This window comes from Alexandromys fortis, unplaced genomic scaffold, assembly GCF_014885135.2.
Source record: "Alexandromys fortis isolate MF-2015 unplaced genomic scaffold, M_Fortis_MF-2015_v1.1 scaffold_35, whole genome shotgun sequence".
NCBI classification, from domain to species: domain Eukaryota; kingdom Metazoa; phylum Chordata; class Mammalia; order Rodentia; family Cricetidae; genus Alexandromys; species Alexandromys fortis.
Genome location: NW_026067913.1, coordinates 5,695,161 through 5,722,572, shown reverse-complemented (window position 1 = coordinate 5,722,572; position 27,412 = coordinate 5,695,161). Strand labels below are relative to the sequence as shown.

The window sequence follows — 27,412 nt, the reverse complement described above, 5'->3', positions numbered from 1 at the left end:
GTTACAACTGATGTGCGTTGGGACTAAACACCTACAATCAGAGTTGTTTCTCACCTGAGTCCCTCTTACTGATGTTATGTAACAAATGGCCCTGATTGCTGGCAATAACTCACTTAACAGGCTCGCATTTGCAGGGTACGCTCATAAAAATAAAATAATGAACCGCTAGTTTTCCTGAAAAGAAAACAACACGAGATGTGGGCCCGAGAAGCTGCATGGCCGTTTTATTCCATCTGAAACCCTCCTAGTGCTGGGAAACAAGTGTTCGTGAGAGGTGGTGGTGAAACAGGGTGGAGCGAGGAACAAGGAAAGACACAGGAGCCACCATCTCTCTGGTTGCTGACCTCCAGACCTCCAGCCATTTGACCCCAGTGTCCTAGGACACCAAGCCTGTCTGTTAGGTATAGTGTTGGGGCAGGGGAGGATGACTAAAGGCAGCCAAAGGGACAGGGTAGTAGCAGTGAGGAGACACAATGCCCAGGTAGACAGCGACCTGAAGTTTTCTTCATTTATGTCCTTGGGTGACTTGTGCGATGATTTTAAAATGTCACATTCATTTGACAAAGTCATTCGCCATCGTGAAATCATCTGCATCTTTTTCTCATGTTTTTTAATACTCTACCATCTTCTTGTGAAACATCCTAGTTTCAGTTCATGGAAGAGTCCAAAGAATTCTCCAGATTCAATTTCATCCCAATATCTCTCCCCCAATCACCTTAATGTGACGTTCTGGGAAATGTGTGGAGCACATTGTTACTAAAGAACAGCAGCATCTTGGTGCTAAGGCAGCTAATTCTTCTTCTTTGCAACTCAGCACGAAGCACAAGGCTTTGATCTAAAGCTTGAAGAAGAGAACCTTCACATTGGTCATCATGGGAGCTTCCGCGGGTTGGCTCATGTCCTGTTGGCCAAGTTCACATGGGAAACCTCAGGGAGCCGCTTAGAATGACCTTGTCAACAGGCTAAAGGCTGAGCTCTCCTCCTAACACTGTCCTCCTGTCCCTGCGCATGAGAAATCACAGCTTTGAAGACTTCGTATAGCATCTCTTTTCAAATATGCCCAAAAGAGACAGTGGGTTTACCGATAGGTAACAAAATCCAGGGCTAGTCTGTCTTCATCTCAGGGCTTCTTCATCCAGGAAAATTCTTTATCCCATGTTAATGTAGCTAAGTAGCTCCAAATGCCTCAGGAAACAGTCTGTGAAGGAGGATTTGGTTTTAAAATGGAAAAGTATTCAATAGGATGCTTTTTCTATAGATAACATTCAAATGGTTGAAAAACTAAAATGGCCCACCCCTCCCTGAGGATTCATAAGCAACTAACAGTTTCTAGGAGGGAGGGGGCTCCTAAGGCCTCACCTGAAGGATTCACAAGCAGTTACTGGTTTCTGAACCAGGCAGGGGAGACAATTTCTTCAATGGTGTAGCCAGAGAAAGTTGTTTGTGTTCCCCTCACCCATGCTCCTGTTAGCAACCTGAATGAAACATATGGGGGTGGGGGGAGAGAGAGGAGGGGTACAGACTAGCTAGAGCAGAGAAAGGCAGTCCATAGAAATGGGGGAGAAGACGAAAGAGATTGAATATAGCAAACATGCAAACACATTAGTGAAATGCCGTAATGAAACCCATTACTATGCATAGTTAATAAATAATAATAAAATGTGTACTTATAAGAAGAGGAAAAGAATAAAAATAACACAAAGATATAGAGGTTGAGAAGTTATATTTAACCCCTGACACTAATGTCCACTATAGGCTAGCTCTTCCCGTGTTTTTTGGGGGGGAGCATGAGGCAGGGTCTTCCAATGACTTTATATATAGTCACGTGCCATTTAATGATAGAAATTATTTCTGAGAAGTGTATCACTAAGCAATTTTGCCACCGAGTGAACCACATAAAGTGTACTTGCTCAGGCTAACTTGACAAGTCCCCTTGGTGCAGGCAGAAAATGAGATGAACCCGAAAGCCACTTCTATCATGAAATGGAATCCTGTTTTACAGCACACTCTTTCTTACTAAGAAGAAAAGAGTCGAACATAGCAAGTACATGATAATTGTCATCGATATGCGGGACTATACACTGTACAGCTGTACATCTGGTAGCACAGTAGGTCCTTGGCACCAACGTGATTACAAGCGTGTGAGTTACTATGCTATGATGGAGGTCACTAGGCTATAGGAACTTTTCAACTCCATGGTGATCTGTGGGACTGCCACTGTATCTTTCTATACACACCCATCATAACCTTCAGCACATGCTTATACATATAAAGAGGCATTAATACATATTATTTCAAGGCTTTTCTACAACCATAATTATATATGTTCCATTGTTTGCTTTGCTCATTTGGTTTTGGTTTTGTTTCGAGACAGGGTTTCTCTGTGTAGCCTTAGCTGTCCTGGAACTCGCTCTGTGGTCTGGCATAAAACTCACAGGTTTTGACCTGCCTCTGCCTCTGAATGCTGGGATGAAAGGTGTGGACCACCATAACCAGGTTCATTGTTTGTTTTATCATGTGAAATTTATCCTGGGTCACTCAATGTTATTCTATGGAGAGTATCTCCTAATTGACGGATTGTCCTTGTCAATAATCAGAAGGTCCCTCAACTCTTACTGTACATACAATGCTGTACTGAGCAATTTGTCTTTTGTTCATACACAGGTATAACTGTAGACAGTTTCCAGAGTTGAGAAGCCATAGAATTTTAATTTGAATATTTCTGACACTTACTAAAGAGTGGCCTACATTTGGTTATTTGGTTACTGTTGTCTGTCTCCTTGTGATTATATAAACTTCTAGAGAAGTGGTTCTCAGCCTTCCTATGGCTGCGACCCTGTAATACAGTTCCTCATGTTGTGGTGACCCCAACCATAAACTTATTTTTGTTGCTACTTCATAACTGTAATTTTGCTAGTTACGAATGGTAATATAAATATCTGTGTTTTCTGATGGTCTTAGGTGAACCCTGTGAAAGGGTTGTTTGTCCCTCAATGGGGTAGTGACCCACAGTTCCTGATGTTTAGCATGTTAATGATGAATACAAACTAGATGTCCTACTGTAAATATAAATTTGATAACACTGGCATAATAACCCTTAAACTTAGGGACTGGGTTCAGGTGCAGATTGAGGCATTTCTGAGTTTATACTTCAAGATGAAAATGGGACAGATTAAGATAAAGGTACTGAAAAAGGAGTGGTGGTTTCAAGGATAAGGCCGACTCTTCAATCCAGGGGCTGGGTCAATAACAGGTGAGTCTCTAGGTTAATTACACAGAGGCTGGATGACAAAGTGGAGCAGAAGCCCAGAGAGTTCCTTCCTGATGAAGCCGTGGAGACTGAGAATTGCACAAACTTAGAATTCAAGGCAAGAAGTGGGGAAAGGCAAATGCACTCTTAAAGTACAGCCTGTACAGAGATAGACCAAGAAAAAAGGAAAAAGGAGGGGGCAGGCAGCGTGGTTCTAGTGTGGCTTCTCACACAGATGCTCATGGGAGCCCCAGTTTTGCTCCGCAGCTCCCACATTTAGGGAAGTGGCTAGTGAACTGGCCAGGTGAGACAGACCTAGCTACGATGCCCCACCCACTCCTTCCAAGAACAGCCTTTCCCCTACCCCACCCCACCCTGCAGCTCCAGAGGTTCAGCCCCAGCAAGGAGATGCGGCTGAATGCTTCTCTTTTCACAAGGTCAGCATCAGTCGTCACAGAAGCAAATGAAGTATGGTTAGTCAACTTGGAAAAAAAAATAGAAAGACAGACAGAAGCAACTCTCAGCTCAGCTCTTGCTCAGACACTGCCAGAGAAAGGTGAATTGGTACAACTTCTTTGGTTGTATCAATAAGGTAGTGATAACACTTAAAAACTGCAAAAGTGTTTTTATCTAGGCATTCCACTTCGAGGAATTAATTCTATTGGCACACTTAGAAAAGTACACATAATGTACATGTTTACTGAAGCACTATTTTGACAGGAAAAAATGAAACAAAAATAACTTCCCATCAGTATGTTAACGGCTTTTTTTTTATTCATAATGCTGTCTTATATAACATCCTCCACGGCTGCTGGAAGAATGAGGTAAATCTCATTGTGTAGAATGGGGAGCAATGGTCAACAGCATTGCAAGGTGAATAAAAGTCAATCACCAGGCAAGGCAATGGTGGTGTGTATCTTTAATCCCAGCACGTGGGGAGGAAAAGGCAGGTGAATCTCTGTGAGTTCGAGGCCAACCTGGTCTACAAAGCGAGTTCCAGGACAGCCAGGACTGTTGCTCAGAGAAACCCTGTCTCAAAAAATCAAAACAGCAACAAAAACAAAAGTCAATCAACTTGAAACAGCCAGTGTAGTGTACAATTTTTGGATTTAAAAGAAAACATGCTATATTTGAATAAAAAACGTCTGTTAAAAATATGAGCGGCTGATGGTCAACATTGAGGAGTGGGACCGAGGGAACAGGGCAGCAGCTGGGACAGTTCTTTCAGGTGCTTTTTTTTATTGTTTTTGCAGTTGCAAAGTTCACTTACACAGGCTATCACTCCTTGAGTTCCTTTGGTGTCTAAGTAATGTGGTGTTTGTGATCATGTTTGACTCCAAATAATCATCACTTCCAAAAACTCTGTTTAACAGGGGTTCATTCTGGCTGGGTAAACAACTCTGGTTGACCTTACCTGAGTTTCACAGAACTGATTTCAACTTTGTGGGTCTATTGTCATGGCCCGGCACATGCAGAAAACTTAGTAAAATGTCACGTAGTTACAAGACTCAATGTGTTGAGCCTTCCCACTCTTTACCAGAGCGTGTAACTTTAGTACCGCACCTGAGTCCCCATATACTTTTAGTTGTTACTTACTGGGGCATATCCTTTTTTGTTTGTTTGTTTCGATGGTTGTTTTGGTTTGGTTTGGTTTGGATTTTCGAGACAGGGTTTCTCTGTCTTGCTCTGGCTGTCCTCAAACTCAAAGAGACCCACCTGCCTCTTACCTCCTGAGTGCTGGGATTAAAGAAAGGTGTGTGCCACCACCCCCCAACCCATGAGGGAACATCTTTTAAGAATAAGTTTTAGTTCCTCTGTTGTTTCCTGAAAAGTCTCCAGAGCAATGTACTTATAACGGAAGAAATGTGTCATATTTTGCAAGGTCAGGGAGAAGTGACCAAGAAAAGACAACGCGCCTTATTCAAATACCTGCTTTGCTAAAGAAGAGAATGCCCCAGGAAGAGTGATTCTGAGGTAGACGTTCTTGTCCTGATAATCACAGCCATTCAGTTCATCTCAGTCCTGTATCTTGAAGAAAGATAGCCTGAGACAAAAGAGGGAGAGAGAGAGAGGAGGAGGAAAAGGAGAGAGATGGTGGAGAGGGAAAAGGGGAAAGAGAGAGGGGAGATGAGAAAATGGCAAGGCAAGAAAAACCACTTGACCAGTACAACGGACAATAGACTCAGCATATGTTCTCTTGGGGGCATTACTTTAATGCAAATCCTCAAATGGAGCAGAATATTGCTTGGGACATCAAGTACAGGTTACCTACCTGTTGCTATGATGATGATGTCTTTGCCTATATTTTAATGAAAATTTCAAGGGTGAAGAATTTACTTTCTGCAGAATAAAAATCAGAGTGGAGAGCACAGTGTTTATTTAATTGCCTTGGTGGATTATGAGTTTTCCATGGGGATGAATATTTTGTGTTGATAAATGCAGAGATGCCTACATTTTTTTTTTATAGAAAGCTAATGCCTGCGTTAAAAGATAACTGATTAAAAGTGGTGCACACTTTTAACCCCAGCACTTGAAAGGCAGAGGCAGGTGTATCTATGAGTTCGAGGCCAGCCTCAGACTGGTCAACAGAGTGAATTCTAGGACAGTCAGGACTACACAGAGAAATCCTGTTTCAAAAAACAAAAACAAACAAAAAGGTATAGGCATATCAAGCAAACAGACAATTTCTCTCACTGTAGTTATAGCCAGGCCTAGTTCATGAATGTAAACCAAGCCTACAATTCATAAATTACCTTAAATATTTCACAGTGAGCTTGGGAGATCAGTGCTGCAATCTTAGGGAGTTTCTACTGTATAACTAAACGTTCATGCAAAGGGATCAGCAAATCAAGAAGAACAGGAACTAAAGCAAAACAAAGAAACAGTAAAAACCTAGTTTCCCTAGTTCATTTAATATCCAGATATTCATGATCTGCAGTTAAAAAAAAAACAAAAACAAAAAGAAATGCAGTTTTCAAAGAAAAGTTGATTCTTCTAAATGGCTAAGTTGTAAGCTTGCTTGGCCATTCAATTTCAAATGTATGTGTTGGTGAGAATTTGAGTTTGAAAACACTCTCCCCCAGTATTTAGATTTGAATTCTCAGAAATAAATGACCTTAAGCCCTACCAGAGAGTCCAGAGGCACATTGGCACTGACAGTTGGAATCGTGTAGGGGTGAGAATACATATTTTACTTTACTCTCTTCTTGCACATATATACATCAAACCAAGCCCACAGGATTTGGGTAGCTCCTCAGATTTATTTTAGCACAGACTGTTTTCTTTTTTGAACCACTAATCAACTTTATTAGGCGTCATTTCTACGGCTCAAATCTATTTGTCCCAGAGTCTTAGCATCCTCCTCTCCTCTCATCAGAGTCCCGCTTGGGCTCCCTAGCGTGAGTCATTTATCCAGTGGCTTGCCTGATTATTCACATGTTTTTTGAGGTTTGTGAAATGTGGCAGATAAACAGGTTTATGCTGTGTGCAACTTGGAGGGCAGCCAATGCCTGCCTGCCTATACAGCGTGTTTACTCTCCTTCCCCGAGTCTCTCTCCCATACAGAGACGCCGTATTTCAAGACTAAAATCAGTGTAGAATGCAATCCAGTAATGTCACTGCAGAAAGCAGCAGGTGCCTATCCACTCATTTGCAGTGATTCTTGCAGTGGAGAAAGTGAATCAATGATTCACCCGACGGACAAAGAAACGTCGCAGCGAACGTGTGGGAAAGAAAATCAAATGCAGGGAAAGTAACACTTTCCTCAAGAGGTGTGCCCTGATTTTCAGCAGCAAAACCCTCTCGCGAGACAATTGGGAATGTTTTCAAAGTGTTCTTGCTGCACCTCGGAAAGCAATGGCATGCTCCCTCTCTCCCTGCGTCTGCTGTTTTATTGCTTTTGTGTTGTACTTCTAAAATAAATATCAATAAATCATTGCAGTTAGATACTCTAATATAGACAGAAATGTACTCGACTCCCTACAGTCACTACAATTGGAGGGGACTCTGATTAGGACGCTTTACTTAATTAAGTGATATCGTCTAAAGAGAGTTCTTCCCTCCATTTTCTGTTTAACAGTCTTGTAAAACACCAACAGAGGAAATTCATTCTGTTGTTTGCTTTCCTTATTGTAAACGGTTTCTTCTCATTCATATTTTACAGATGTGGTGTTAATGAAATGGCTAATAAGCCAAAGGCTGCTACTCAGCTGCAGCCTTGCTGCGCTCAGTCCAGGCTACACAGACGAGAACACATTTTCTCTTCTGTTCCAGAAGTGTACTTTTTTTTTTTTTTTGGCAGCATGTGTAAACTACAGTTAAATTGATTTAAGATAAAAATTTCCAAAATAACCAGACTCCATCTAGTTTATCTGTGTGGTTCAGCAGAGACCTTTAAAAATCTATTTATTTTGGAAAACAGAAAAAAAAATGGGCAAAGAATGAGCAACCCTTATGCATTAGATGTTACTTGTAAAGCACTTTGCCTTTACTGAAAGACGTCATTAAATTTGGATTGCCAATACAAATATGATTATATATGTTTTCTAAATAAAATGTTGTTATGTTGCAACTGAACTCATCCATTTATTGTTTGTTTACCTAATGCTCAAACTGCATGTTTTATTCATAGATGTCTGGGAGAAAAAAAAATTTTGCTTAATAATCACACCAAGCATATTTAACAAAAGCGATTCTCCTTTTATTAGTGAGCAGGTTTAAGCAGAATGATTTCATTTTTTTTCCCCATTTTGTTAATTCAGACTCGCAGGATCCTTGGCGTGGAGCTTTTGTTTCTCTCCCTGCTGCCTTTTATACCTTTAATGTATGCATGCCTCTCCAGTGATGGGAAAATATCATCTCCTGAAACTCCTCCTTGTTCCTTTTTGGCCATTCTCTCCGTGGATTTCTCGTCTTGCTCAGTGCTCGCAAGTTAATTTTGCCAACTTGCTTTATGTGCAAGATAGACCAACTGAGGGCCAGTGAGGAATGCCTGGTCCTGTCGAGGGCTTTGAATTTCCTTTCAGGGCAGAAAATTTGGATCCTAGGTACACTTATTTACTTCTCCCTTTAAAATAATACACAGTTATGCTTCTAAAGAGATTAAAAAGTGTGCCAGAAACAGTAGTTAAGAAAGTGAACATTTGCCAGTGCGGTGTTATTGCTCTTAATACTGAGTTGTTTTAATAAAAATGTTTGCAACTTTAGCTAACTAACAATGGCTTTGCATCTCAACCAGTGTTATTAAAAGCGGTGTTCAACGTCAAAACTTTGTTACATGAACTCGACTAGCTAGCCACAGACGAACTTTGATAACAATATGCAGCTAAAAACTTGGCTGATCTGTAAAATCTGAATGTGTGTAGGTCTCAAGATATACGACTGAATATTAATGAATTACATGCGAGGGCTTTTAAAACTAATTGTTGGAGTATTTAAAGAATATTCTGTGATTTTGCTAAGAATCTGCATTGTTTAATATTCATTCCATATAGGTTGGTTATTTACCAATCAAACAACAGTAATCATAACGACATAGTTGTTAATTCGTCTGATTAGAAGCTTTTGTTTTCGTGGAATACCATCTACACAGGACCATTGCCTGAAGACAATCGAAAAAGTATATAATCTTTCCTAATTCCCCAAGTTAAGAAAGCCAAAGAAACACAATAAAATAATGTGCTCCCAGACTTGTGAGTCACAGAGTTGCTTGTAATAGCTTTACTATTTTTCCAAGGTGGGGGGGGGGGCATTTACTAAAGATCAGTGTTACACGAGTTCTAAAGTCATGAAACTTTGGGGTCTTTCTAATATTGTCTTCTGGATCATTTTTATGGCTCAGTTAATCTACCATCTGTGACGCAAATGTCTTCTCTTTAAGCTCTCCAGTTTAAAGGGTGCTCTTGTCCTGACGTGAAAGTGTAGGACATTCCTGCCCCTTGAGAAAAATTTTGGCGACAGAATCCCATAAAGTCAATCTGATAGAGATTTTAATCCACCCACCCCCACGTTTGTTTACCTCCTTAAAATTATTTTTAAACCAATGCACTGCCCCACCCCAGGACTGGAAGCTGAATGAGAACTGTGTCTAATGAATACCACCGAGGTTAGAGTCGTCACTGGGTCATTATCTGGCCGAAGAATGCCAGCCCTGTTTCGGCTGAACCAATTATTTTTATCAAATGACTTTTCTACTTAAATTGTTTGCTTTAAGAAATGCTGATTTTTAGAGATAAGCAGAGGTTTTGTAATGCACATTTTAGATCACAATTACTCCAATTTCTACAAACCAATGTGGGCAACAGAGCAGACTTCGGGCTGATACTGAGAGAAACTGCTGCCCGGGGAAGCAGCTAACTCCAGTCTGTCCTGGAAGACAAGTGCGGAGCCTTGAGTCAGACACAAGAGCTGCTCTGTCTTCAGCAGGACAAGGAAATCATGTCCCAACATACCTTTTGATTATTGTTTGTGAAATGGTTATCCAAACTAACGTGTTTGTCCTGAGGCTGGTGGTCTGAAGGGGGCTTTGCTAAGGGTCACAGTTGCACCCTCTTGCCGAGCTGGAAGGGAAGTCTGCAGAGAGGAGAAAGAAACAGTTTAGTGCTAAGAAGGGGCTGGGTCTCAAAACTCGTTTTCTTTCTGCAGGGATATGAGTTTTCTAAGAAGGGAATATTTAGCAAAGGCCCTTTCTTTTCCTTATTTATTTTTTTGAGATGGGGTTGGCGAAGACGAGGGAAAAAGCCACATCTTGTATGAATGAAGTAGGAGGAGACAATGTGCAGACCAGAAAAAGTAAACAAAAGCTGGACAGCTTAGCTTTCCCCCACAGCGAGTTTCCCTCCACCAGGAGATGGCTGCAGAGTCTGAGGGGCAGCTCATTTGCAATGACAAACTGCTTTCTCCACACTGGAGACTGGACCATGGACTCCTAACTACATCTCACTTACAGCAACAGCACCAGTTTTGCCTCCAAAAGAGGGATCTGCTAGCCCTTCACTAATTAGCTTTTTAAGGGGGGCAAAACTTGATAACAAACTATCGTACAAACACTTGAATATTTTTTCACAGGTCATTTTTAAAAATGTCCCGAAACTCCTCAGTGGCCGAGAATATTCTGCCATTCATATTGGATGGCTAACAACAACAAACCACCAGATTTTTTTTTATGTAAGCTACATGGAAGAGATTTAAATACTTACAACAAACACACTGTGAACTTCATGAAAATAGGATAAAAGCAGTTTCTTCCCTAGTATTGTTTCTCCTGAGAATAAGAAACCAACCTGAAGCTAAAGGTTTTCTGAACAGAAACAAGCACTGAGTGAGTTGTGGAAGCAGGGTAGCGCTGAGCCCTGTCCCCTTAAGAGACACAGTGTTGAGATGCAGCCCACTTAGTTCAGTCCTGTGCTAATATCAGAACAGAAGTAATGTGGCAATTTGCAATGCATTGATCATTCATAATATCCCTGAATTCAGTGGCTCAGGAAAGGCTCAGTTCTTTCTCCCAATGACAATAGTCATACAAAAAGTATATAATAATTCAAATTCATGTTCTAAACTTTAATTTCTAAAATCAGTATTTTTCTCTTGCTCAAATGCATATAAAATGAAAACAAAAATCTGAGTCGGGTTACCCTAAAAGAACACATAAAACAACATTTGAGAATTTGTTTTTCAAGATCTTGTTTTTGAAACAGCTACCTAAAAAGAATGAAAAGGAAGAGAGCCTACAGAGTGTAATGAGTCAAATATTTCCTTCCCTTCCCCTTTGCAACCCAACTGTGGGAAATGAGGACCACGGAGATCAGATGCTGCACTGATGTGAAAGGTGTTGCAAAGCGTCCTGTTGATTGGTTCTAATTAACTGTGATGCTCTTGTGTTCTCAGTTTTAGCCGGGACACACTACACAATGCCTTTTATTTGGCTTTCAATGGATTTTTACTTAATAACAGCTGATCGCTATATCTGCAGCCCTTGGGTTTTTTTTTTATTTCCTAGGGCTTTTTTTTTTCATTTTGAAAGATATGTTTGAAGATATTGCTACACCATAAAAAGAAATAAATGTTAACAGTATTCGTGTGGTCTTTCACACGCCTTTTGCATATTTGCATTTGATGACTGCCCTCCCAAGACACAGTTCAATTTCTCTTTAAAAGTTGTGTATCTGGTCAACGTTGTAAGCAGGAAGTTCTGGAAGACAAATGTGAACTGGCAGTTAGTTTTCTTTTACTTTTTAATCAGACTGCTAAACAGAGCAGAGCCAAACCGTGGAACTTGCAAGAATTCCTTGCAGTGGGAAGGATTCCAGGATTTTAAAATAGTAAATGAAATTCTTTGCACTCACCTTTCTCTGATGACTTAAGCTGAAACAGCCCAGATGGAAAGAAGTCATGAATTTTCATCAACTTCACACATGTCATACAGTTGAAAACATTTTGATTTGGCCTGGGACCCCTTCATGTCTCTGGAACATAGTAATGGCTCTGCTGTGATGTTTTGGAGGTACAACCCCCCGACCCCCACCCCACGAAGCTCCAGAAGCACCGGGAGATACTTGGCTAAAGTAAACAGCCTTTAAGTGGGAGGGGAAAAAAGCATTAAGTAACAGGAAGTTCCCAAAGAAATACACAAGTTAAAATAAGGAGCTATTATTAGAGGCAGCACACTCTTGGTCATTTTAAGGACTACAATTTTATACAATACTACCCTTTCTGAGACGATGCAATTATTTGACCTGAATCAAACAGAATCATTTTAGACAGAGAAAATCCATAACTGAAATATTGGAGCTTAAATTGTCCATTTAGCTGAGCAGACCTAGAAAGTGACTAAACAGTACTCCTCTTTTTGTTCATCTGAAGATGCAGTGTGATTCGTGTGAGCAGTAAGTCCACTGCTTCAAAACAGCCAGCATCCTCGCCACTGCCCGGAAGAAGGCTAAGTAAAGTTAAGCATGAAGCAAATGAAATTGTACCTAATGACACCCTGAGTGAGGGGACTGTCTCTGAAACGCTTCTATCCTTCAAAATAATTTTTTTTAGTTTTAAATAAGTAAATAAAAATGACTAAGACGGAGAAAGAAGTAAACATTAGGAGCGACCAGAGACTGGAAAGCGGGGAGCCCCAGAGTCCTTTGCGCTGTGCTCTCCCCCTTACAAAGGGGGGCAGGGCAGGTGCAGGGGGAGATACAGCAATGTTCCCAATGTCTTTCAAAGACGGAAACATGAGATGGGCTGGCAAGCCAGTTGGCTTCTGGTAGCATTCTTCCTACAGACATCCAGTCTTCCACTAAAGCAATAGTAATGTCCACTCAGCTAGCTGCCTGTCAATCCTATAAGGGCAACAACACATGCATTTAAAAGGTAGGCTTGGGCCCCACCAAGTTAGCAACTGCTGCACAGTGTGAGCAGGCGTCTTCTTCAAAAGATATTTCTTTAGAAAATATCTTTATCCTTCCGTGATTGCCATACTTCTAGGGCATAGGTCTATTTAATGAAGTGTGTTTCTCTTTGGCATCTGACACTGCCCCAGCAGCCGGGGAAACCACTGTCACACACTGGCTCCTACTTTCAACCTGCATTCTTTATTCTTCGGACAGCATTGCCTTCCTAGATTGTACTTCTATATTCAGATCTTCGCAATGGCTTTATGGTTGGGTACACAGGGTAGAATATTAACTTTTTGGGCTAGTATTCTAAAATCCTAAGATCTTTAACTTTTAGCCTACTCCTCTGTTTTGTTTTTAACATCTTCATTATTTAGGCTGAGTTATACAAAACAGGTATGTTTCTCTGACGATGGCTGGCTTCCCCCATCTCCTCTGGACCTTGGTACATTCTGTTTCCGCTTCCTAGAATTCCTTTTACCTCCTTTAGGAGTGAGCTCAAATATCACCTTTCCTCCTGCTTCCAATCCCTAACACATCTTCCCATGAGATACTACTGGTTTTACAGACTTTGCATGACTCCTTCTTACACTGAACTGTAATTATCTGTCTAAAAAATATTATCTTCTCTCACACAATGTCTTTGAGATCAAAGATCTCCCTTTCCCTCCAAGGCTAATACTTTGCCTGGGGTGAGCATTCAATGAATGTTTGCTGACTGACTGAATGAATCAATAAGTAGGCTACTGTGTTTTCTTCTCTCAGCATCTTTGTCTTGGGATGATATCTCTAGTTTTCCCATTATGATCTCTAAACTGGATGTATGTTGACAACAGGACATTTGAAACAACTTGGTTTGAGCTTCTATCAGCCATTTCCCCCAAGTCAAATTTTTCATTCATTCTCTCATGGTAGCGAATTGACTTTGATATCAAGTTGAAAATATCGACTCCTTCCTTCATGTGAATGGAGAGTGATTCTTGAGTTTTAAAAGAGTCCCTTGTTCTAGACATTGGTAAAGAGATTTCCTTTTTTTTAAAAAAAAAATTTATTTGTTTGGTTTTAGACAGGGCCTTGAATTCATTATGTAGCTGAGGTAGACCTTGAACTCCTAACCCTCCTTTCTCAGCCTCCCAAATGCCAAGACCACAGAAACGCACCCCCATTTCCATTTCTTACTAGGAAGACAACTTGAAAGACCACTTGAAACCCAGGAAGCCTGTAAACGCACATGTAGATATAAACAGCACCTTTCCATGGAGTGGTGCTTTAGCAGAGGGTTCTCTGGCTTACAGGAGTGGAACACAGATGCGCGATGTCGTGTTTCTGGGGGTGCTGTCACTATTATTTTGACTCTTTCCAGTCTTGCCCATCCTGATGAGTAAGAACTGCCTAGATACAAATGTCTGCTGTGAGAGGTTGCCCAGAGGAGCTAAGGATGTCCTTAGTACATAAACACATTTTCCATTTGAAATGAAGCTCCCATATTCATCAATAAATGGTGACATGAAATGATACCCTCATATCCACCCTTCAAAACTGTAATAATCTTGAGTCAGGCCCTCAGGTAAATAAAGAGACCCACTGGGCTAAGAGAAGGCAGGGTATCTCAAGCTTGAGATCGTTTGTATACTCAGGATCCCACCCACCACCCCCATTCACTCCACTGACTCTGTTGTACCCCCAAACTACATATTAAAATGTGGGCAGTACTCACTTAAGGATGGAGGTTGGAACACAGTTCCGTGGTCACTGGGCCAGGCTCCCTACAAAGAGTCCTAGGTGAGATTGTGATTAACAATTAGCTCTAGTTTTTTAATTCTTTCCTGGTCCACAAGGCCATGCCAGTCAGTTTCCAAACCTATCACCTAAGGAGGAATTGTGTTTGTGAGTTAAAGTCCATCATCACGTTAGAAGAAGGTCCTTCTTCAGGATGGCAAAGTCTTGGGTTATGGATGCTCTGTAGTTGGTTTACATCTGAAATGCAATAAAAGATTAAGCTCTTTAAAGTTGTTTCTTCTTTAAATTCATTTTGTGCTGCATCTGAGATTTCACGCTTGTTTCCACTAAAATAGCATCACAACATACAGTCATAATTTGAATAGGAAAACACTAGAATTCTCTCTTACCAATTGGCAAGGGGTGAACCTTTTTTTTTTTCTTTCAATTATTTGTTTGTCATCAAAAACACCTAAGCCGGGCGGTGGTGGCGCACGCCTTTAATCCCAGCACTCGGGAGGCAGAGGCAGGTGGATCTCTGTGAGTTCGAGACCAGCCTGGTCTACAGAGCTAGTTCCAGGACAGGCTCCAAAGCCACAGAGAAACCCTGTCTCGAAAAACCAAAAAAAAAAAAAAAGAAAGAAAGAAAGAAAGAAAAACCACCTAGAATTTTATTTGTTTCATTATCATTAAAAGATATCATAGGCAAGTATAGTGATTCATGCCTTTAGTCCTAGCAGAGGCAGAGGCAGGAGGATCTCTGTGAGTTTGAGGTGTGCTTGGCCTACATAGTGAGCTCCAGGACAGCCAGAACCTGCATAGTGAGACTGTCTCAAAGGAAAAAGAAGAGCAGGAAGTGGAAGAGGAAGAAGATACCAGTAAGAATTGCAAGGGAAATAGTGAGGCTATTTCACAAGTTCAATTAGAAGAGTGTTTGTTCAGAAAACACTATGTACAGGTCCACTATACAAAGTATACACAGCAGGCACATACCAAAGAGAAAACCTGGCTGTTTCATCACTGTGAAGTTATAGACATAGAATGTGACTGCCTAAGCCACACAGGTGTAGAGTTTCCTGCATGCCTTCTGTTCTCTGTCAATTTGAAAGAAAACCTTGGCTGGCAGAAAGGGTTAGTCAAGCTGGAGAATGTTCTTGAGCAAAAATTTCAACTTTACAACTTAGAAAGCAAGGGAAAAAATGTATTCATCTTCAGTGGGGACCATTTGAAAGTTCCTCACAAAGGTACAAAGGGACTTGAGCCTCAACCCCACTGAGGCTCTAAAATGAATTCATTATATTAAAATGACTCTTGGAGCAAGAGCCAGTAATGATTTGTATTATCAGCTAATAAAATGGGGTTAGGCATATTTGTTCAATAAAAGTCCCTTTTATTCACTTTTACAGACATTCTTCTTTCTGCTTAATGAACATGGAAGACTGTTCATCATTCAGTATTGTTTAACTTAAAAAGCACAAATCTGTCATCTGGTTTTAAAATATTTTCCCCCATTGGTAATCTAGATGACTAGTGTCTATCTCTGTTCTTTAAGAATATACTAATACCATAATATAATTTTGGAAAATTAAATTTGGGTTTTTTTTTTACATTTTACATCTAGAGACCCCTTAGAATATTAGGAAATATCCTTTATAGAGTAAGTTTTGCTAGCTCTCCTGAACGCTTACTGTCAATGAGTTGTACCTTTCTTTTCTGTTCAGAACTGTTATAAGCCCTCTCATCCAGGCAAGTTCCCTGAAAAACTTGCAGTGAAGCCCAGGGCATTTTCTTGGTACCTACTAGCAAGTTACGGCTTTACCCTTGGTGGTCATAGCTAATTTTAGGTGTGCCCAAACCACTTCTAAAATGAGACTATGAGGAAGGAGGTCTATCCTCCCAACCAAGAGGACCCTTGCAATCTTATTTCGCCCACAGACCTCCTCCATTAAGCACTCCTCCTTCATGCCGGAGCCTCACATACAGAACACTGATATTTGAGAGAAATGTAGTTTGATTTTACAATGCCCCTGGCAGGCCAAATAGTTGCATGTTCAGCCTGAGGTAGGAAGAAAACTTTTGCTCTAATCCCTATTTTCACATTTCTCTGAAAGTTCAGAGCCTAGTCTCTAATGGATTTAGTAGGGGTGGGGGGGATTCCTGAGTTTTGCCCTCAGTAGTAAGGATCTGACTTTTGTGGTACTTTTCAAAACTGAGGCTGTCTAATAGGACACAGCTTACTTTCTCAAGAAACTGTTTGAGAATTTCTTTATCCAAGTCTCTTCTTGTCTTTCTCCTTCTGACTCTTTCCAGGAATTCCCCCAGGGGTCTGTTCCGAATCTGAGGTGGAAGATGTGGAAAGGGGGGCAACGGTGAATCTGCAAATGACACTGAAATTCCTGGTATGTTCTAGATGCTACTTCAGGATTACAGGAGTGATTCACTCCTCTCTCTGTCTCCTGGCAGCTAAATGGGACTATTGGAGAGCTGCCAGAAGGGTAGGTAGCCAACCTGCTTGCCCTTGATTGTGCCTGCCAGCTTTTTAATAACAGAAGTAGGGTCAAGTAAGCGAAATCACAAACCGAGGAGAGTATTCTGAGAATGCAGAGGCAGTTAATGTCCTTCCAAACCTCAGATGGCTGGCAACCCTTGGCAGAGTAATCTATGATTTGTGGCACCTGACCCTTTCACTGTGGCTGTTATCTCTGCATTCACTAGAAACATATTTACAGAATCTCTCCATTAGCAAAGATGCCTTGTGTGTGATTACCCAATTGTCATGGTCACACTAGGGTTTTGATACAGATCCTATTCACACTAAACTACACACAGAATGGGGTAGGGCGAGGCTCCTCACTCAGTAGTCCATCAAGACTTCTCTTGGTAGATCTCAGAGAGCTTATTGCTGAAGGCTCGCCCCCTTCATCTCTTCCCTACTGTATTCTGTCTCCTACATCCAAGCTCAGAAAAGAATTTTTCTAGGTTGTTATTTGGGTGCTTAAAAATTCTTAATGGTGTTCATAGTAACTAGGAATAACAAGCATCTTAAAGATATGGCCTATTTTATACATATTTGAGAAAGCATTATTTTCCTCAGCCAGTTAATACTGCACTAGACTTAGTACTTGGTACTTAGTATCAGCAAAATTCTTTGTCCCTACTTAAAAGAATTCACTCACAATTACAGACAGCTTGCAGGCTGTCTTACTTCCTTCTGGTGGACTCAAAAAACAAAGGAAAAATTAAAATATCCATCCTGGATCAAATGATCGTGACAGAACTATTTAAAAGTTAGAGTGTGGCTTTACAGGCGCCAAGGTGACCTCTTTCGGGTGGCGTTGAAGCCCTCGCTGTGGGAAGTCCTCCACCTGTTTAAGTTCTTTGTGGGCTGTCTTTAGTATTAGCTGGAAAGGTAATTTGGGGAAGAGAATCAAATGAATTAAGAACAGTAAGTCATGAATCAAAATGAAAGAAACAGTAACTCCTTGCTATGTCCCAAATTAAAAAAAAATGACATGAGCAGATCAAAGCGACAGTAGATTTAACAATGAAGGTAATAAACAGATTCCGGTTTCTGCTGACTTGACAATTACAGGCTGCTCTCTGGAGCTGCCTACGGACTAAATGGCCGAGATTTGGAAGGGTTGTGTGACCAGCTCAACCTGGTTGGAGATACCACCCAGACAGGCCTGACTGTGGACCTCTGGAGCCTGGCGATCAGAACCAAGAGCTCCCACACCCTCATAGTGCTCAGTTCTGGAGGGTCAGTGACTTTAGGGAAGCGGAGGACAGAGGCCAACCTGGCTGGTACCAGCACAGAAGAGGACCTGGCCAAGAGAAGATCACTGCACGTCTCTCTGCGCCGGCCATCTCTACATAGCAGGGACTTAGGCCCTAAACTATGTCCAAATCCCAACAAGAGAGGATGCTCCGCTGGGGCGGAGGGAGGGGGCTGCGGGGTTAGCCAGATGGCAGTATCCCACCAGGCTCCCAGACAGTGAGAACCGGGCCTCCACGGTTCGATGCTACACCGACTTTGCCCTGATCCACCGTAAGAGCACCGACGCGATGCCAGGTGGGTGCACACTGCCCGGAACCTAGGCAGGCAGCAGCGTTTGGGCTAGCCCTGGCGGGGAAGCTCTACGTGGAGCCGGGTGTAAGCGCCCTGGTGGGGACTCCCCCTCCTTGCATCCCGAACTCCCTCCCCGTGCTCTCCGGGCAAGGGCGCCTCTCTCTGCTGGGAGCCTCTCGATACTGTCCGTCGCGACCCGAATTCAACCCCCAGGAAGATGATCGCAGAGACGAGAGCAACAGGAGAAGAATAATTTAAATGGGGGAGGGGACTGGCAAGAGGGCCAGGAAGAAAGCTCACAAGAAAATCCCCTTCGCCACCAAAACCGTTTCTAAGAAGTCCTGAGGTTTTATTCCTGAAGATTTCACTTTAAAAGCTGAAAAAAAAAATTATTCCACTGCTTTTAATTGAAGTAAACAAAGTGCAACAAATCCTAACTCAAATATGATTGCCGTGAGATTAGGGTCTAATTGCTTAGGGTTCAGGTGGAATCTGCAGGCTAAATCCTACAGGGCCAATCTGAATTTCTCAATCCTTCTGTCAAAAGGAGAGCGCTGAGAGCCCACACGCTTCCTAACAAGTCATTTTTAACAGTTACAAGCTTCGCACAAAGACCACACAGGGCGTCTAAGAGATGCAAATCTAATCCCTGGTCGTTCTACAGGCCTTCAACAAAGATGTGCTAAACCCTAATAGAAAAGAAATCAGTTCTCTGTCACCCGTCCCTGGTAAAATCTATTAGAGAATGGACCGAGCGGCATCTACAGCAGTTGCTGCAGAGGTTAAGGACAACTACAAATAAGAGAGACCCAAGTTTTGTTTTCCGTGTGAAATATCGGGAGACGCTAACCCCAAATGAGTGACAGGATTCGATTCGTGGCTTCGCATTCATTTGAACGCTAGAAAATAAATAAATAAATAAACACACACACATTAAGACTTTCGAAGACTCAGTTTTTAAATTTAGGAACGATGAAACAAATTCCTCCCAAAGATGGAAATCTTTGCCTCCAAAATTATCAGAGAATAAGGACCGAGGAAACAAGGGCGAGCCGCGAGTTGAGGAAGGACTCAGGCGTCAGCCTCGGAGCCCGGTTCTTCTACGGAAAAAGCCTGCCGGTGGAGCGGCCCCAGCCGGTGCTCCGGACGCGCACAACTTCTGGTCTGTGGAGCTGAGCAACCGGCGCCAACGGCTCACAGCCTGGACCGCCTCCCTCCATCCCAGACCTGCGGGCCTCGCCGCGGTCCCTCCGGGAGACCTCACCCTGCTGGCCCCGCTGGTGCACAGCGAGTCTGTGCTTCACAGCCGCCCCAGCGTCTCAAATGAGCACTTCGGCCGGTCACCACCCAAATGAGGCCCTTATTCAGGCTGGCAGTGTCATGCTGGGGTATTTAAAAGGTTGTGATGCAGCTAAAATGCTTCACAGCGTGTGTGACCCTTAAAATAGAAAGAGTCCGGGTGCCCCGGTGCTGCAGAGATGCCCCCTAAGGGAGCCAAAGCGGGGTGGGGACTTCCTTTTAGCTGCATAGAGCCAGAGTCGCTCCAGTAGGCCGGAGCAGTCTCTGGGCTCCGAGGCTATGAGCGTCCGGCGGAGCCAGCTGCCCTAGCCAATTGTTTCTGTTGGTGCTGGTTGGTTAGCTGTGTTCTGTTTGTTTGTTTGCTTGCTTGCTTGCTTGCTCTGTTTCGTTTTTAAGAGGGCCGGCCTTTGCCAAAACACAGCCCCAGAGAATCGACGATGGTCTTCCTTTCATCCTTGGAAGCTTAGGACTCCAGAGTGGGGGCAATGAGCTGAGGTCCTGTTCCTAGGCACCTGCATCACCCTGATGACTGCCTAGCCAGGCTTGCAGGGGTTAAGGGGGTTCTAGTCAGTTCAAAAGCACGTCTCCCAACTTGGGAGGGCTGTAGTGGGAAAGTTTTGTCTGCTTCCATAGAAGTTTCCAGAAGTCATTTTCTTCCATTCTTTCTTTAACTTAAAAGTGTGTGTGTGTTTTAAGAAACTGCTACTTTCTCTCCCCACAACTGTATCTTTTGCTTCCAGTTCCCCCCGAATTTGTACTTCCTCGGGGCACAGAGCCCAGAGTTGCCAAGTGGGAATAAAAAGATGAACCAGAGAAGGTGGGCTTGGGACTGAAACCAGGGGCTCTTTAATTTGTCCTGGCAAGGTGCCTCCCATTCCTGAGCCCTGGCAGTATCTTTTAGAATTGCCCCTTCCCTCCAAGACTATTCCAGACAGATGTGCCCCTCCTCCACTTGGGGGGGGGGCTATGCTGACACAGCAAGATGTAGGTAGGAGCCCCCCCCCACCCTCCCTTACTGGCATTAATTGAATTTCTTTAGACAGAGGGTTCTCTTCCCTTACTTTGTCACGTTTCCATCATGGCCCCTGACAGGCAGACCCTGGCCATTCTTTTGGTCTTCTTACTCCCCAAATGGCCTCCCATGAAGACCTCCTCACTGGCTTTTATTCTTTACAGTTTAGCCATCCACTTTATCTGCTTTTCGTTTTAGCACTGGCATTAAGAAAATGACACTGAATTGCCTACAAAATAAGACAGCGGCTCTGAATCTGGAATTGGATAAGAAAGCAGGGAAAACAGGCATTGAACTGGAGAGATGGAAAATAAGGGGAAGAAAGGGGGGGCAAACGAACTGATGATAAAGTCGCTTCAGGCTATGAATATGAGAATTAAGATGCCCCTGCAGGTGGTCCTTGGGACTTACCAGAAGGCGACCAAGGAAGGAAACCTGGGGAAGGCAGACCATGGTTTTCTCTCTTGGGGTCTTCATCTAAAGACTTGGGACTTCATCTAAAGACCAGGGTCTAGAAATCCTGACCCTGGTACCTTTGGCCCAAGAGAGTATGAAGGGATAATCACAAATCAGCCTCTGCTTGTGGAGCTGCGGCTGTTTGCTGTAGCCTTGTGAGGGGCATTAGGGAGCTGCCCTGAGAGTCACCCTGGCTCTCTGTAGTTCTAGAAAACAGTGTTCCTAAGTCTTACCAAGACTCACCCAGAAAGCCCAGTCTCCAGCCGGCCCCAGGTTCATACTCACCTCCTCCCAGCTGTAGGCTCTTTGCCCCCCCCACAACACCCCAAAGTTTGCAGAACTGGGGAGTCTGAACCCTTCCTGCTGAGCAGGTCTTTCTTCTACCCCATCCCTCCTCTCAAGGTGATGGTTCCCCTAGAGAACCATAGCTTATTCTGGAGATAGGTTCTAGGAAGAAAACAGAGAGAGCTTTGGGGAGGAGGATGCTGTGTTTAGATCTCTGTGGTGCCCGTTAAAGATAATACTGGGGTGATTTTTTTTAAATTTTGATTTTAGGGTAACTTTGCAGAAGATTGAGAAAAACTGGGAGCAGAAACCCTCCCCCATCCCTACTCTGTCAATTGGTTCTCCTGAGGTCCTCCCAGGGAGGAGACACTTTACCAAGAATCCTAAAACTATACTTGCTTGGGAGACACGAATCCAAGGTTCACAAATTATTCCCCATTTGAGATAAAAAATGAAGGACACAAGAGACACATTCCATTACTAGAGTTTCAGTCTACTAGGCATTGGTTACTGAAAAGCCACTGAATAGTTGTCTTTTTCTCCCCTGCCTCCATCAAACAGCTGTGACTTGCTTTGGTTTTCTTCTATTTTGCTTTTTTAAATTTTTAGTGGTTTATTTATTCTTATTTTATATGCGTTGGTATTTTGCCTGTATCTGTGTCTATGTGAGGATGTTGGATCCCCTGAAACTGGAGTGGCAGACAGTTGTGAGTTGCGATGTGGGTGCTGGGAATTAAACCTGAGGTCCTCTGGAAAAGCAATTAGTGTTCTTAACTGCTGAGCCATCTCTCCAGCCCCTCTGGTTTGAGGTTTTTTAAAAAAGTGTTATTGTTGTTGTGGTGGTGGTTGCTGTTGTTGCTTGATCCTTCCAAGTAAACTCTTGCATTAGTATCCTGACCTAATGAACTAATATTTATATGCTCTGGGGTTCAGAATTAATCAGAGCTTCTACTCTTGAGCATGCCAGGGCTATGTGTTTAGTTTCCAGGAGGTTTAAGGTGCAGTCGGCAGGTGGGGCGCAACAAAAATTGTTTCTTCTGAAAAATCACAACCGGATGGAGAGTCACCCGCTGGGCATGGGCAGGGTAGTGGGCAACGTGAGCTGGATGGAAGTCGGGAAAGAGAAGCTAGACAACGGCCGCTGCTACAGCAGCCTCGGGTGGGCAGGAGTTGGGGGGAGAGTGAAATGGGGGGGGTGCCGGCAGGAAGTCGGAGGCTGCAGGCAGCTGCTTGTCTTGGTTTTGAAGGAGAGACCATAAAACAGCTCCCAGATTTCAAGAGGCTCAATGAAAGGGCTCCGTACTTTTCATTGAGACCCCTGACAACCAATTTGGAGCCACCAGGCCGCAGAGGGCCCCCATGTCTTGAGCTGTGGAATTGCAAGAGGGGTCCCAGTGCTTTCTTTCACGCCCTGCACCTCTGCCCCAAGCCTGGGGTAGTTAGCATCCTTCACAAAAGACAGGGATGCAGGGCTCAAGTGCATGAACTTCTAGGCAACACTTTTTTTTTTTAAGCATGACTAGTAAGCAGCACGGAGGAACACAATTAACATGGCATCTTTTAGGCCATTTCCCCCTTCCTGATCCTAGAGTGTCTGACTTTAAGCATATAAGTTATATATCCGGCAGAGCTATTCCATTCATGGTACGCTGGGACTAAGGACACACAGGTGATTCTCTGGGACTAGAGACACACAAGATGTACAGGTCTAAGGCTAGAAGAAAATATTTAGTGCTTGCCTCCAGATTCTGTCACCCATCATCTGCTCTTAATGCGTTCCGTATCTTTCAGCGTGTCCGGCTCTTATGATTGTAAATGGCCCTGTTTTCAAATGGAAATAAGACTTGCAAACTGATTGTGTGTGTTGAATCAGAATCACTCACTAGATCCTCTTGTTTAAAATGTATTGAAGAAAGGCTGATGGCTGCAGGCCTCCGTAACCAGCGCCCTCCTTTCTCGGGAAGACCTATCTGTTTTGCAACTTCTTGCCATCTGAACACGTTGCAGGCAGATAATTATGTGACCATTGTGTGACGGCTAAAGCTCACACACCATCCCCGGGGCTCCTCCCAGCCATCTCCAGAACAGCCCAACCGCCATTAACCCTTAAACCGCATACACCCGCCCCAGCACTGGGGAGTCGTCACATTTTGACCCATCGTACCTCGCCCCTCTCAGATGTCATAACTAGGGAAGGAAGCCCACACTTTCACAAGGCACAGGTGTTCTTACCTCTCCTCTGTTCCCCTTCTTTCCAGCCCCCTCTCCTCTTTTTCCATTTTGCCAGAAGGCAAAAACAAATACCAATTAGTTCCCAACTTTCGGAGTCATACAACCGGTAGAATCTGAATCCTAAGCCATGGCAAGATTTTTTTTTAAACAACTAATTTTGTGTTCCTAGGGCATTTCCATTGTTAGAAAGGGTTCCTACTGAAAGGTTAATGTTCCGGTGTTTGGATACCACCCCGAATCTTAGTGTTTTCTTCTTTTCCCCCATCTAGTGCTACATGATAGCCTATTGCTGAATGAGCTGCTGTTTGTCAAGTATTTCCAGCATATTTTTTCCATTTAGCTTTAGTATGAGGGAGGGAGATAGACTCTAGGGTTGTCCAGGAAGACCCAAGCGTTGCCTGTTCTGTCAAATGTGAGTATGATATAATGTGGCACTTTCAAAACTGACTGCACCCATCCTAGCCCCAGCATGGTAGCCAGGGAGCAGCAACTGAGGGACGAGCAATGCTGCAGGCTGATGGCAGTGCTAACCAGCCCTAACTTCTGGCTGGCTGTCCAGAGATAGGGATGTTTGCACGCTTTTGATTCAGGGTTGCAATTGTGAGGCACAAAGTCGTGGGATGGAATAAGCTGACCGTATTCAGCCCTCCCACCTCCTATATTCCCCACACAGGCCTGCGGGACCTCCAGGCACCAAGGAGTGGCCAGGTCTGGAGAAACAATTAATCTCCTGAAGCCGCCTGTCTCTGCCAGCCTGTTTAGAAACATGACTCTCACAGAAGCAGCCATGGGACTCTAACTTTCTGGACTAGGCAGGAGAGTCAGTTCAGTAAATATGTCTGGATCTCCTGAATTAGGGCATAATAAGCCAGCAGCTCAGAGGGACCTTCCCTGGATCATTAAGGGATTTCTCAGGTTTACAACTCTGTGCACACATTATGCAGCATATATACTAGGGAGGTTAGGTAAGTCAGTAGCATGCAGACCAAATAGAAACATGTTTCTCTAGCACTTTGGAAACCTCAAGCAACATCGTTAGGAGTTAGAAACTGAAGGAAGGTGGTGTTTCTGGGTGATTTCCTACAGAATCATTTCAGTACACAGTAGGTTGTGGGGGGAAAGGGCCCCCAAGTATTGCTTCTCATTATATGGGGGATAATCTCTCACACTTTGGAAATAAATTTCAACAGCAATCACGGAAAGGCCTAGAAACACTATGCTTACCAGTCCACCAACAGCCTCTGCCACTGTAAGAGAGAAGCAGCTATCAAAGACAAGATTTCCTAGATTGTGGGAGGCAAGGGTAGGGCAGACTTTGCCAACAGCAAGCAGACAGTCTCTCTCATTTCTATGAGAAATGGAAAGACCAACATAGAGAGGCCATTTGATATAAATAAAAGGCAGAAGTGTCTCCTTTGCATTGCTTTGGTTTCGTTATCTGGATGGTAGTATTCTTACCAATTCATCTTTGAGTAGACATTGCCAGCCCAGTAAGAGAATACAACTTTTATTGTAGCTTGCCACAAGATGTGTTGTACACAGATATGTCTCATGCACCTTGATAACAAACGGTGGTACCTCCCCATGCAAAAGTCATCTTTTAGAGTTTCACATCACAAGAAAAAATATATAAGGATATTTTTATTTATCTTTAAGGGAAATTCAATTTCATTTGATTTCTTAATTGAGGTAATAGATTCATTAAACTTTCTCTAATCTAAGTAATATGTTCTGTAACACCCAGTTCTATAGTTGAATTTTTCTCTTAGAAAATCTTTTGAAAAGGTACATAAAATCAACACATGTGTGGAAGATATACACATACATGTCTATGTATACATACATAAACATCTGTACACACATCTGTACTTACATACAGAGTTGGTAGAACAGATATGACTCCTTCTACTGGAGGAAAGAGCTCACTTGCTAAGTTCTAGCCCTGACAATACTTGTGTTTAGGTTTGTATTTATCTTTCAGGCTTGACCCAACAGTGACGAACTTAGACTGAAATGTCCTACCAACAACCAAAAGAAATTAAATACGAAAATGTACTGAAATCGTATCTAAAATTCTTCAAGAAGTCTTAGCAAGGACGAGAATAAAATTTCTAGGAAGTAGAAATAAAACGGTAACTTATCAAAAAGAGAGAGGATCGGGAGTGTACTTAGATATCCTTCAAGCTGGCGTTAGGTCACTGTGGAAAAGAAACACAGACACCATTTCAACTACCCTTTCAGTTGAGGCAAAGGCTGTGCTGTCTTACTGAGCCAGCTCTTCCTCCATTCCTTCAAGACACCAGCAAAGAAAGTTCAGAAATGCAGATATGTGGGGTGAGGGTGAGGTTCCATGCAATCTTTGACCCACCCCTTCAACAAAATGCACACTTTACTTCCAACCATACCAATTTCCTGAGATATCGGGGTGGCTGGAAAGAGGCCACACCTTACGACAGCCCCTCACTTGAAGAGGCACCAGAAAACTTTTTGTTGAGCTAGGTTTTCATACTGGGTTGCCACCGAAGGTGAGCTGAAGCCCCCAGGAACACAACCGTACAGTGAAGCATACACCAGTCAGTAAGATAAGAGAGGGCTGGGTGAAGGTGATTTCAGGCATCTCCGAACAGGCTCAGCAAGAAAAAGTCCCCATCTTTTCCAATACCCTTAGGCCACTTCGTTTTTGAAACAAGCTAGCAAACGGCGGAAGAATCATGTTATCTCAGATCCATATTTCCCAACGGGCTTTCTATTCACCACTAATAAAACTGTCTGCTCACCCAGCTTCACACTAATAACTGGGGAGGGATGGGGAGGAGGCGGGGAAGCAACGCCCAGAGAGACTGGAGACTTCGGATCAGGATTCAACTCCCTCAACTCCCTCGTTTATAGAAATGAATGTCTGCCTGGCTTACTTAAGCTCGGGAAAGGGGTCAGCCTGTATCAGCACGGTTCACACAGATTGTGGATTTTTTTCCCTTCCCTTATCTTAAATTGACCTGCTTTTAAGATAAAGACATAATAGAGAAAGCATTGACCTTACCTGGTCCCTAATGAGCTGGAAGTCAGAAACCTCTTTCTCATTTTCTCTTACCTGGGATCGCCTGAGAAGAGATTCACGCATCTGCTCCTGAGCGCTCACCGCCGCCCAGACTCCCGGCAGCGCGAGGGGCGTGCGGCCTCTTAAAGTCTGCGAATCTTCCTGGCCTTTTAAAACCAAAGACTATGAAGCCACATCAAAGAATCGTCACTGGAGCTCCCAGGTCCAGACTCATTTAAAAGCTCTTGGAAGACTCCCAAGCAAGTCTTTCCCTATAAAAGACCAAGTCCTGAGCAGTGGCAGGAAGCGCTGTCTCCTGGAGGCCCTGGTCGCCTGAAGACTTGGACGCCGCTGTCTTGATGCTCGCTAAATGGACCCGGACCCAGCTTACCTTGCTCTCGCCGGCCCCAAGCTATTTCCACCGGGTTGCCCCCTACCCATAGTATATGCCCGTGAGCTGGGACATTTCTGTCCCCCTGGCCATGAGGACCCCAATTGTATTCAATGCCACAGCATTCCAGAATCCCTTCCTTCTCTGCTCAGGGCATCTCTGTGCTGTTGTTTTTGCCTCTTCTCTGAGCCCAGCACAGTCCACTGCCCGCCAGCTGAGAGAACTGCTTCCCCTACTCCTCGGCCCCACAGCTCGGGGTTCCCAGGCTGGGGCGGGGGT

The 27,412-nt window shown here is 43.4% G+C and overlaps 1 long non-coding RNA gene across 1 annotated transcript; it reads right to left on the bottom strand.

Moving 5' to 3' along the window:
• Nucleotides 1-216: 216 nt before the first annotated feature.
• Nucleotides 217-27,379, bottom strand: LOC126499596 (uncharacterized). Its single transcript, XR_007591116.1, has 6 exons — nucleotides 26,797-27,379; nucleotides 11,593-11,712; nucleotides 9,700-9,820; nucleotides 5,180-5,294; nucleotides 1,360-1,526; nucleotides 217-1,198 (listed from the first exon to the last, which is right to left on the bottom strand). It is a non-coding gene; the product is annotated as an uncharacterized lncRNA (long non-coding RNA).
• Between the last annotated feature and the right edge of the window lie 33 nt (nucleotides 27,380-27,412).